Source organism: Salmo salar, chromosome 29 (assembly GCF_965601325.2).
Source record: "Salmo salar chromosome 29, fSalSal1, whole genome shotgun sequence".
Taxonomy (NCBI): Eukaryota; Metazoa; Chordata; class Actinopteri; order Salmoniformes; family Salmonidae; genus Salmo; species Salmo salar.
Window position 1 is genome coordinate 3,135,920 of NC_138319.1, and position 12,484 is coordinate 3,148,403.

At 43.5% G+C, this 12,484-nt stretch overlaps 1 non-coding gene across 1 annotated transcript; it reads right to left on the bottom strand.

Moving 5' to 3' along the window:
• Positions 1 to 1,322: 1,322 nt before the first annotated feature.
• Positions 1,323 to 1,377, bottom strand: LOC123731586 (U7 small nuclear RNA). The gene has a single exon (XR_006762792.1). It is a non-coding gene; the product is annotated as a U7 small nuclear RNA (small nuclear RNA).
• Positions 1,378 to 12,484: the final 11,107 nt, after the last annotated feature.

The window sequence follows — 12,484 nt, forward strand, 5'->3', positions numbered from 1 at the left end:
TGAATTCGTCCCGCCGGTCCCATAGAGGTTAAGTTTTGGCTCTGTACTCCAGCACTTTGGATTTTAAATGACACAATGCCTATGAGGTTAAAGTGCCGACTGTCAGCTTTAATTTGATTTGAATATACATCCATATCGGGTGAACCGTTAAAAAATGACAGAACTTTCTGTGTGTCCCCATTTTAGGGGACCAAAAGTATTGGGACAAATTCACTTATACAGTATGTGTATTAAATATCATACCCCTAAGACATGCTAACCTCTCACCATTACAATAACAGGGAAGGCTATTCTTTTTTTGCAGGGGGGGATTTGTGCATCTGTAACTTTCTCACTCATCATTATTCACGATTCATTCAGGATTGTCCGTAATCATGGTAGCATCCACATTCAAGTCGAGTCACATGCTTAATGTTGTCATTGTGTGCTAGGAATATGGGACCAAATGCTAAACTTTTGACTACTTTAATAGACATATAAGTACACTTGTCCCAATAAAGTTGGTTCCCTAAAATGTGGGGACTATGTACCAAAAGTGCTGTAATTTCTAAACAGTTCAACCGAAAATCAAATTAAAGCTGACAATCGGAACCTTAACCACATAGTCAAATCCAAAGTGCTGGTGTAGAGCACTAAAACAACACAACATGTGTCACTGTCCCAATACTTTTGTTGCTCAATGTGTATTAATGGTCTATGGAAATAAGTAAACCAAAAATATACACTGAGTGTACAAAACATTATGAACACGTTATCTTTCCATGACCAGGTGAAAGCTATGATCCCTTATTGATGTCACTTGATAAATCCACTAGATCAAGTGAAGGAGATAGGTTAAACAAGGATTTTTAAGCCTTGAGACAATTTAAGAATTGTATTGCGTATGTGTGCCATTCAGAGTGTGAATGGGCAGTTTAAAATATTTAAGTGCCTTTGAACGGGGTATGGTAGTAGGTGCCAGGTGCACCGGTTTGTGTCAAGAACTTCAACGTTGCTGGGTTTTTCACACTCAACAGTTTCAAGTGTGTATCACGAATTGTCACCACCCTAAGGACTTCTAGCCAACTTGACACAACTGTAGGGATTATTGTAGTCAACAGCATCCCTGTGGAACGCTTTCGAGATTTTGTAGAGTCCATTCCCCGCTGAATTGAGGCTGTTCTGAGAGCAAAAGGGGGAGGAGGGGTGTAACTCAATATTAGCAAAGTGTTGTTAATGTTTTATGTACTCAGTGTATACTATTGTAATTCATGTAGTGTTTTTGTGGATTGTAGTATTCTGTGGTATTTACTATAGTGTTTTATAATCTTTGTCATAGAAATTGAGGCTTTCTACTTTAGGAAACCTACTGGAGAAATACTAAAAGAGAAAATGTTCCATTATCTGTAGGTTGGTAGGTAGGTGGTAGGTAGGTAGGTAGGTAGGTAGGTAGGTCAGCGTGCGGTCTGAACAGATCGGCACTTCTGCTGTTTTCTATATATACTGTACTGGAAAACACTATAGTCTATACTTGGCATGTACTTATGGGTGGCACAAATTAAGATATGGGGGAGGGGAATGGACAGGGTAAATGCAAATTAAATGCTGTAGTATTTACTATAGTTACAAAAAGTGTAGTGTTTTTTCTGACTGTTGTAGTTTTACAGATATTACTGTATTATTTACTACTGTGTTTCATTTGCGGATAACACTGTTTTCACCACCCAGTTCTTGACAGATTTTGAAACCCTGTTCAAAGGCACTTAAATCTTTTGTCTTGCCCATTCACTCTCTGAATGGCGCACATACACAATCCATGTCTCCAAAAATCCTTATTTAACCTTCATCTACACTGAAGTGGGATCATAGGGACAATAGTTTTCACCTGGATTCACCTGGTCAGTCTATGTTGTGGAACGAGCAGGTGTTCGTAATATTTAGTACACTCAGTGTATACTACAGTTTTATTTTACCAAAGTGTTTATACTACAGTTAACTGTAAAGGTTACAGTATAATACAGTATATTACATTAAATACTACAGTAAATACTACAGTATTCACTGTAGTGTTTCTGTTGAGTTTAGTCCACAAAAACACTATAGTGGGTTCTGACTTCTATACTTGAAAATATGAAATATCCTTATTCATGTCACTGAGGGAGAGAGGGGAATGTAAAATGTTTACATTTCGTCAGGATACGTTATTGTTAGCCATCAGCAATCATATGGGAGGAGAAGAGCCACAGTCTGTTACAAGTCAACATGACAGCCATGAGTTGGGCAGGAGTGACGAATTTGGGCAGAGGTCACGTAGCTCTTCAAATGTGTAAGGAGGGGGCTCAGCACAGGATAAAGGATTAACCTGTTATGGCTAGGGGGCAGTATTTTCACAGCCGGATAAAAAAACGTACCCGATTTAATCTGATTATTACTCCTGCCCAGAAACTAGAATATGCATATAATTATTAGCTTTGGATAGAAAACACTCCAAAGTTTCTAAAACTGTTTGAATGGTGTCTGTGAGTATAACAGAACTCATTTGGCAGGCCAAAATCTGAGAAGATTATGTACTGGAAGTACCCTGTCTAACCATTTCTTGGCCTTCTTTGCCATCTCTATCCATTACAAAGGATCTCTGCTGTTACGTGACACTTCCTACGGCTCACATTGTCTCTCAGAAGGCGGCAAAAAGCTGAATCGTGGCTTTGCAGGCTCTGGCTGATAAAATGTAGCGCGTTTGGGTAGTGGCTGGTTACAGTACTGTGAGACTCAGGCTCGTGCCCGCGTCGACCGAATGCATTGTTTTCTTTCCTCTGTTTACCTAAATGCAGATTCCCGGTCGGAATATTATCGCTTTTTTACGAGAAAAATGGCATAAAAATTGATTTTAAACAGCGGTTGACATGCTTCGAAGTACGGTAATGGAATATTTAGAAATCTTTTGTCACGAATTGCGCCATGCTCGTAACCCTTATTTACACTTCGGATAGTGTCTAGAACGCACGAACAAAACGCCGCTATTTGGATATAACGATGGATTATTTTGGACCAAACCAACATTTGTTATTGAAGTAGCAGTCCTGGGAGTGCATTCTGACGAAGACAACAAAGGTAATCAAACTTTTGTAATAGTAAATCGGAGTTTGGTCAGGGCTAAACTTGGTCGGAAATTCGCCGGAAGTTTGCGGGGGGTATGCTAGTTCTGAACGTCACATGCTAATGTAAAAAGCTGTTTTTTTTATATAAATATGAACTTGATTGAACAAAACATGCATGTATTGTATAACATAATGTCCTAGGGTTGTCATCTGATGAAGATCATCAAAGGTTAGTGCTGCATTTAGCTGTCTTCTGGGTTTTAGCTACTTAGTTGTCTTTGTCATAGCTTGATAATTGTGTAGTTTAGTAATTACCGAGGTTAGCTAGCCAGCCATCGAGGTTAGCTAGCCAGCTATTTCCGTCCCCCGCGACGCCATTTTTCCTAACCCAGCCAACTATTACCGACGAGCAGCATTGTAGAAACTAAATACATTACAAGGAACGTCTTGATTAGTGTTATGTTAGCTAGCTAGCTACAAAGTTGCTTTGTATCATGACAAGGTGTAGTACTGAAACTATCGAGGTTACCTAGCCAGCTACACGTTCAAAGTCAACAACGCAGCCACCGCTAGCTAGCCTACTCCACCAGCCAGCAGTACTGTATCATTTTAGTCAATAAGATTTTTGCAACGTAAGCTTAACTTTCTGATCATTCGAGACGTGTAGTCCACTTGTCATTCCAATCTCCTTTGCATTAGCGTAGCCTCTTATGTAGCTTGTCTACTATGTGTCTGTCTATCCCTGTTTTCTCCCCTCTGCACAGGCCATACAAACGCTCCACACCGCGTGGCCGCTGCCACTCTAACCTGGTGGTCACAGCGCGCACGACCCACGTGGAGTTCCAGGTCTCCGGCAGCCTCTGGAACTGCCGGTCTGCGGCCAACAAGGCTGAGTTCATCTCAGCCTATGCTACCCTCCAGTCCCTAGACTTCCTGGCGCTGACGGAAACATGGATTACCACAGATAACACTGCTACTCCTACTGCTCTCTCCTCGTCTGACTACGTGTTCTCGCATACCCCTAGAGCATCGAGCCAGCGGGGTGGTGGCACTGGAATCCTCATCTCTCCCAAGTGGACATTCTGTCTTTCTCCCCTGACCCATCTGTCTATCTCCTCATTTGAATTCCATGCTGTCACAGTTACCAGCCCTTTCAAGCTTAAAATAATTGTTATACTTTTGTGAACGTTTATCGTGAGTAATTTAGTAAATTGTTAGCAAATTCCCCGGAAGTTATGCTAGTTCTGAACGTCACATGCTAATGTAAAAAGCTGTTTTTTGATATAAATATGAACTTGATTGAACAAAACATGCATTTATAACATAATGTCCTAGGTGTGTCATCTGATGAAGATCATCAAAGGTTATTCCTGCATTTAGCTGTCTTCTGGGTTTTTGTGACATTATATGCTAGCTTGAAAAATGGGTGTCTGATTATTTCTGGCTTGGTACTCTGCTGACATAATCTAATGTTTTGCTTTCGCTGTAAAGCCTTTTTGAAATCGGACAGTGTGGTTAGATAAAGGAGAGTCTTGTCTTTAAAATGCTGTGAAATAGTCATATGTTTGAAAAATTGAAGTTTTTGTATTTTTGAGGAATTTGTAATTCGCGCCACGCCTATCATTGGATATTGGAGCAGGTGTTCCGCTAGCGGAACGTCTAGATGTAAGAGGTTTTAAGTTGGTTTCTCTTTTCTTGTTTTGTTGCTGGTTATCATTAATAAATATGATTAACCTACCCCACGCTGCATGTTGGTCCAACCATTCTTACAACGACGAGCGTTACAGAAGATCCCACCACCCATGGACCAAGCAGCGTGCCCAGGAGGAGCAGGGATCCTGGGCCTGGGAGGAAAGCCAGGAGTGGAGGACATCCTGGACGTGGGACGAAATCATGGCAGGAGACAGAAGCCTGCCATAGAAGCAGGCGGAGGCAGCGAAGGAACAACAACGATGACACCGGGGTTCACGGCCACGACGAAGCCCGAGAGGCAGCCTCAAAACATTTTTTTAGGGGGGGCACACGGGGTGGTTGGCGGAGCCAAGGTGGGAACCAGAACCAACTCCCTGTACTCACCGTGTGTAGTTGGTCACCGTTCAGGTGCCATGTTTTGCGGTTCTACGCACCATGTCTCCAGTGCGCCTCCACAGCCAAGTGCGTTCTGTGCCAGCTCCCCGCACTTGTCGTGCTAAATTGGGTATCTGTCCAGGACGTGTTGTGCCGGCTCAGCGCTCCTGGTCTCCAGTACTTCTCCAGGGTCCAGTATATCCTGGTATCTGTCCAGTGTCCCCAGTGTGCCTTCACAGCCCAGTGCGTACTGTGCCAGCTCCCCGCACTTGCCGTGCGAAGGTGGTCATTTGTCCAGGACACGTTGTGCCAGCTCTACGCTCCAAACCTCCAGTGCTCCTCCACGGTCCAGTATATCCTGTGCCGGCTCCATGCTCCAAGCCTTCTGTGCGTCTCCCCAGCCCGGTACGTCCTGTGCCGGCTCCACGCACCCGGTCTCCAGTGCGTCTCCCCAGCCCGGTACGTCCTGTGCCAACTCCACGCACCAGGCCTCCAGCGATGGTCGGCAGTCCAGAGCCTCCAGCGATGGTCTGCTGCCTGAAGCCTCCAGTGATGATCCATGGCCCGGAGCCTGTAGAGACGATCCATAGCCCGGAGTCTCCAGCGACGGTTCCCAGTCCGGAGCCTCCAGCGGGGGTTCCCAGTCCGGAGTCCCCGGCAACGATCCACGGCCCGGAGTCCCCGGCGACGATCCACGGCCCGGAGTCCCCGGCGACGATCCTCGGAGCCGCCACCGAGGCTAGATGCCCACCCAGACCCTTCCCCATAGAATCAGGTTTTGCAGCCGGAGTCCGCACCTTTTGGAGGGGGGTACTGTCACGCCCTGACCTTAGAGAGCCTTTTTATTCTCTATTTTGGTTAGGTCAGGGTGTGACTAGGGAGGGTACTCTAGTTTTTTGTATTTCTATGTTGGCCTGGTATGGTTCCCAATCAGAGGCAGCTGTCTATCGTTGTCTCTGATTGGGGATCATATTTAGGCAGCCTTTTCCCACCTGTGGTTTGTGGGATCTTGTTTTTTTTGTATTGTTGCTGTTGAGCCCTACAAGGCTGTATGTTTCTTTGGTTTCTCTTTCTTGTTTTGTTGCTGGTTATCATTAATAAATATGATTAACCTACCCCACATTGCATCTTGGTCCGACCATTCTTACAACGATGAGCGTTACAGCCTCCAGGCCAGTGGCCCAGGAAGACAGGCTGTCTTGTGACTCCTCTGTTCATCCCAGGGCCCTCTCGAGACCAGGGAGCGCAGATTTCATGGTGGGTGTTGAGCAAGGAGGTCGACCAGGTTAGCAAACAGACATTTCCCTACAATTTCATGGGGCATTTGCCAGGAGGAAGTGATGGGGATCCAGTTTTAACTGCTTACATCTAGGGGTTCTGCTAGCGGAACGCCTCGCCAATATCCAATGGAAGGGCGTGGCGCGAAATACAAAAACCTCAAAAATGCTATAATTAAAATTTTTCAAACAAACGACTATTTTACATAATTTTAAAGATAAGACTCTCATTAATCTAACCACATTGTCCGATTTCAAAAAGGCTTTACAGCGAAAGCAAAACATTAGATTATGTTAGGAGAGTACACAGCCAAAAATAATCACACAGCCATTTTCCAAGCAAGCATATATGTCACAGAAACCCAAAACACAGCTAAATGAAGCACTACCCTTTGATGATCTTCCTCAGATGACACTCCTAGGACATTATGTTATACAATACATGCATGTTTTGATCAATCAAGTTCATATTTATATAAAAAAACAGCTTTTTACATTGGCGTGTGATGTTCAGAAAATGTATTCCCACCGAAAACTTCCGGTGAATTTACTAAATTACTCATCATAAACCTTGACAAAATACAAAATTATTTTAAGAATTATAGATACAGAACTCCTTTATGCAATCGCTATGTCAGATTTTAAAATAGCTTTTCGGCGAAAGCACATTTTGCAATATTCTGAGTACATAGCTCAGCCATCAGGGCTAGCTATTTTGACACCCGCCAAGTTCGGGGCTCACTAAACTCAGAATTGGTATTAGAAAAATGGTATTACCTTTGCTGATCTTCGTCAGAATGCACTCCCAGGACTGCTACTTCCACAAGAAATGTTGTTTTTGTTCCAAATAATCCATAGTTATGTCCAAATACCTCCGTTTTGTTCGTGCGTTCAGGTCACTATCCAAAGGGTAACGCGCGAGTGCATTTCGAGACAAAAAAATTGTAAATGTTCCATTACCGTACTTAGAAGCATGTCAAACGCTGTTTAAAATCAATTTTTATGGTATTTTTCTCGTAAAATAGCGATAATATTCCAACCGGACAATAGTGTATTCATTCAAAGAGGAAAGGAAAAAAACAGCGTGGTCTCGTGAACGCGCATATCCAATCTCTTAGTCACCAGGCAGACCACTGACAAACTGAGCTCCTATTATCTGCCCAGAGACAGGAGACACCTCAATCCGCTTTCTGAAGGCTTTAGAGAGCCAATGGAAGCCTTAGAAAGTGCTACGTAAGAGCACAGATACTGTAGTTTTGATAGGGAACCAAAATAAGAACTACAAATTCTCAGACAGGCCACTTCCTGCTTGGAATTTTCTCAGGTTTTTGCCTGCCATATGAGTTCTGTTATACTCACAGACACCTTTCAAACAGTTTTAGAAACTTCAGAGTGTTTTCTATCCAAATCTACTAATAATATGCAAATATTTGACTCTGGGCCCGAGAAGTAGGCCGTTTAATTTGGGTACGATTTTCATCCGGCCGTGAAAATACTGCCCCCTGTAGCGAAGAGGTTTAATCCTTTTCATTGAGGTCCATGAATCAGAGGGCTTTCTGGTCTACATGTGCTCTCTCTCTGTCTCTCTCGCTCTCACTCTCTCTCTGTCTGGGAACACACCAAAGCTTTCACACACCACTCTCCATGGTTCAGTGAGAGTGATCCTCCCTCTCACCACACGCACTCTCATTGATACTAACCGTCTCTTCAGATACACCCACCCACCAGATGTTTCACACAAAGCTATGGGGAAGAGCCTTTAGGTGGGAGAGTGAAGGAGGGAGGATGGTTGAAGGATGGTTTGACTCCCCGCAATTTGTTTTCTCTAACTTCCACTAAGATTTATGACCATATTTTTGTCAATGACAGCCACAGCTTCCTCCCTGGAATTTGCGCCGGGCATCATGGGTAAAAGAACAGAGAGACGAGAAAGGTTCCTCAACCTAAAACAGGTGACTCAGAATCAGCCTCGCCTCACCAGGCTGACTGACTGGCTGGATGGAGTGGGGAGAGAAGAGCGAGTGGGACAGAGAGAGAGATATATAAGGGGGAGGGGATGGAGGGAGAGTTAAGATCAGCCTCGTCCTGCACGACTGAAGAACAAAATACCCCACACAGCTCACACGGATGGAAAGCATCTGCTTCTCATATCAACACACTTTCACCAAGAGAGCCGGGGTCTGTGGAAATGCCTTACAGGTTAAGAGAACGGACTGAGCTCACTAATCAAATCAACTGGCGATTGGTTGTGAGTCGTGACTTCAGAGTCTGCTGTTGATAATAGAACTAGAAACCATTGAGCGTTAAACATTTTTTTATAGAGCATTATGTGGAATGTGTTGGGAAGGAAAGGGGGCATTAAACATTCAGCATAGCTGTTAGAGTATGAGTAATGATAGGACCACGCTGGAGCATGGACAGCTTTACAGTCATGCGTTAAGATTGACTGCCTGAGGGGACTGTATGACACACTATGGCAGATAGAGTGGACATAATAAAGTCCTGTTATGTACATACTGTAAGACCAAGATTTAAGACCAAGATGAAATCAATTTGATTTATGAGGATATTTTCAGTTCTCTGTCACTTGAGACAATTGTATATGATTCAATATTTGTCATTGTTTTCTAGTCAGTGATGCCACTCATTTCACTGCTAACTGGGACCTTAGTTGTGCTGTCACTGGCTAAAACAGGATAAAACATCACAGGCCAGGAGGTGTTTAATGTGATAGCACTGGGATAGAAAGTGTATGCTTCAGAAATGGCACCCTATTCGCTATATAGCGAACTACTTTTGCTAAGAGCCTTATAAGCCCTAGTCAAAAGTAGTGCACTATAAAAGGGAATAGGGTGTCATTTGGAACCCTTACAATGAGTGTTGAACTAACACCCAGGTGGATCCTCTCAGATTCTGTTTGGTTTAGTGATACTGTACTCCATCAAAAGCAGTGCTGGGGAAAACTCTTTGGTGTACAGAGCAAGGTTCATTCAGAGGGTAGTCTTTAGAGTTTCCTCTATGGGGTTTAATGCAGGGTCCTATAAGGTGAGGATCAGAGCTATACTGACAGCCAGGGAGATTTTACACAGTTTGACTCCTCTGACTTTATTCACCTGGTTCTCACCCTGAGAGAGAGAGGACATGAAGAGAGAGAGAGCGAGAGACTGAGCGAGAGAGCGACAGAAAGAGGGAACGAAAGAGTCAAAGAGGCCAAAAGAGAGAAGTACAGTTACAATATATCTGAGAGAGAGCGAGAAAAGAGAGAAAGTTACAATTACTTTATACCTCTATCCAAACCGAGGTGAATGCTCCCTCTCTCCATTCAGAACAGATGGATCCCTTCAACATATCTCCCCTTTCATCCAGGAGAAGATTTTACGAACTACTTCTGGCAGATTCCTCTAGAAATATAAACTGGGCCAGTGCCAGCTTCACTAAAAACCTTCTGGTTCCCTGAGAGTGAGCTGAACTTCATAAATTTGACTATAGTCTTTATGGCTGTCTGAATCATTGCCTGTCCCATTAGACTGCTGGCCAGCCCTGTCATGTGACAGCTCTGAGCCAACATTACAGTGACCTATCAGCCAGAGCACTGGTTTCCAAACTTTTTAAACTCCCGTACTACTTCAAACACTCAACATCCAGCTGCATACCCCCTCTAGCACCAGGGTCAGCGCATTCTCAAATGCTGTTTTTTGGCATCATTATAAGCCTGCCACAGACACACTATATGAGACATTTATTAACCTGTTGGGGATAGGGGGCAGTATTTGCACGGCCGGATAAAAAACGTACCCGATTTAATCTGGTTACTACTCCTGCCTAGAAACTAGAATATGCATATAATTATTGGCTTTGGATAGAAAACACCCTAAAGTTTCTAAAACTGTTTGAATGGTGTCTGTGAGTATAACAGAACTCATATGGCAGGCAAAAACCTGAGAAGATTTCATGCAGGAAGTGGCCTGTCTGACAAGGTGTTGTTGTTCTTGCCTCTGTTTATTGAAGAGTCAGGATCTTAGCTGTAACGTGACACTTCCTACGGCTCCAATAGGCTCTCAGAGCCCGGGAAAAAGCTGAACGATGTCGAGGCAGCCCCAGGCTGAAACACATAATCGCCTTTGCCAAGAGGCCGATCAGAGGACAAAGGAATTAGGCGCGTGCCCGAGTCGACCCAGTGATATATTTTCTTTCGGCTGTTTACCTAATTGCAGATTCCCGGTCGGAATATTATCGCTTTTTTACGAGAAAAATGGCATATAAATTGATTTTAAACAGCGGTTGACATGCTTCGAAGTACGGTAATGAAATATTTAGAAATCTTTTGTCACGAAATGCACCGTGCGCATGACCCTTATTTACCATTCGGATAGTGTCTGGAACGCACGACCAAACGCCGCTGTTGGAAAATAACTATGGATTATTTTGGACCAAACCAACATTTGTTATTGAAGTAGAAGTCCTGGGAGTGCATTCTGACGAAGAAAAGGAAAGGTAATCAAACTTTTCTAATAGTAAATCTGATTTTGGTGAAGGCTAAACTTGGTGGTTGTCTAAATAGCTAGCCCTGTGATGCTGGGCTATCTACTGAGAATATTGCAAAATGTGCTTTCACCGAAAAGCTATTTTAAAATCGGACATATAGAGTGCATAGAGGAGTTCTGTATCTATAATTCTTAAAATAATTGTTATGCTTTTTGTGAACGTTTATCGTGAGTAATTTAGTAAATTGTTAGTAAATTCGCCGGAAGTTTGGGGGGTATGCTAGTTCTGAACGTCACATGCTAATGTAAAAAGCTGGTTTTTGATATAAATATGCACTTGATTGAACAAAACATGCATGTATTGTATAACATAATGTCCTAGGTGTGTCATCTGATGAAGATCATCAAAGGTTAGTGCTGCATTTAGCTGTCTTCTGGGTTTTTGTGACATTATATGCTAGCTTGAAAAATGGGTGTCTGATTATTTCTGGCTGGGTACTCTGCTGACATAATCTAATGTTTTGCTTTCGTTGTAAAGCCTTTTTGAAATCGGACAGTGCTACTAGGTGACCTAAACTGGGACATGCTTAACACCCCAGCCATCCTACAATCCAAGCTTGATGCCCTCAATCTCACACAAATTATTAATGAACCCACCAGGTACAACCCCAAAGCCGCAAACACTGGCACCCTCATAGATATCATCCTAACCAACGTGCCCTCTAAATACACCTCTGCTGTTTTCAACCAAGATCTCAGCGATCACTGCCTCATTGCCTGCACCCGTAATGGGTCAGCGGTCAAACGACCTCCACTCATCACTGTCAAACGCTCCCTGAAACATTTCAACGAGCAAGCCTTTCTATTCGACCTGGCCCTGGTATCCTGGAAGGATATTGACCTCATCCCGTCAGTAGAGGATGCCTGGTTATTTTTTTTAAAATGCCTTCCTCTCCATCTTAAATAAGCATGCCCCTTTCAAGAAATTTAGAACCAGGAACAGATATAGCCCTTGGTTCTCCCCAGACCTGACTGCCCTTAACCAACACAAAAATATCCTGTAGCGTTCTGCATTAGCATCGAACTGCCCCCGCGATATGCAACTTTTTAGGGAAGTTAGAAACCAATACACACAGGCAGTTAGAAACGCCAAGGCTAGCTTTTTCAAACAGAAATTCGCTTCGTGCAACTCCAACTCTAAAAAGTTCTGGGACATTGTAAAGTCCATGGAGAATAAGAACACCTCCTCCCAACTGCCCACTGCACTGAGGATAGGAAACTCTGTCACCACCGATAAGCCCACTATAATTGAGAATTTCAATAAGCATTTTTCTACGGCTGGCCATGCTTTCCACCTAACTACCCCTACTGCATTCAACAGCACTGCACCCCCCACAGCTACTCGCCCAAGCCTCCCCCATTTCTCCTTCTCCCAAATCCATTCAGCTGATGTTCTGAAAGAGCTGCAAAATCTGGACCCCTACAAATCAGCTGGGCTTGACAATCTGGACCCTTTCTTTCTAAAATTATCTGCCGAAATTATTGCAACCCCTATTACTAGCCTGTTCAACCTCTATTT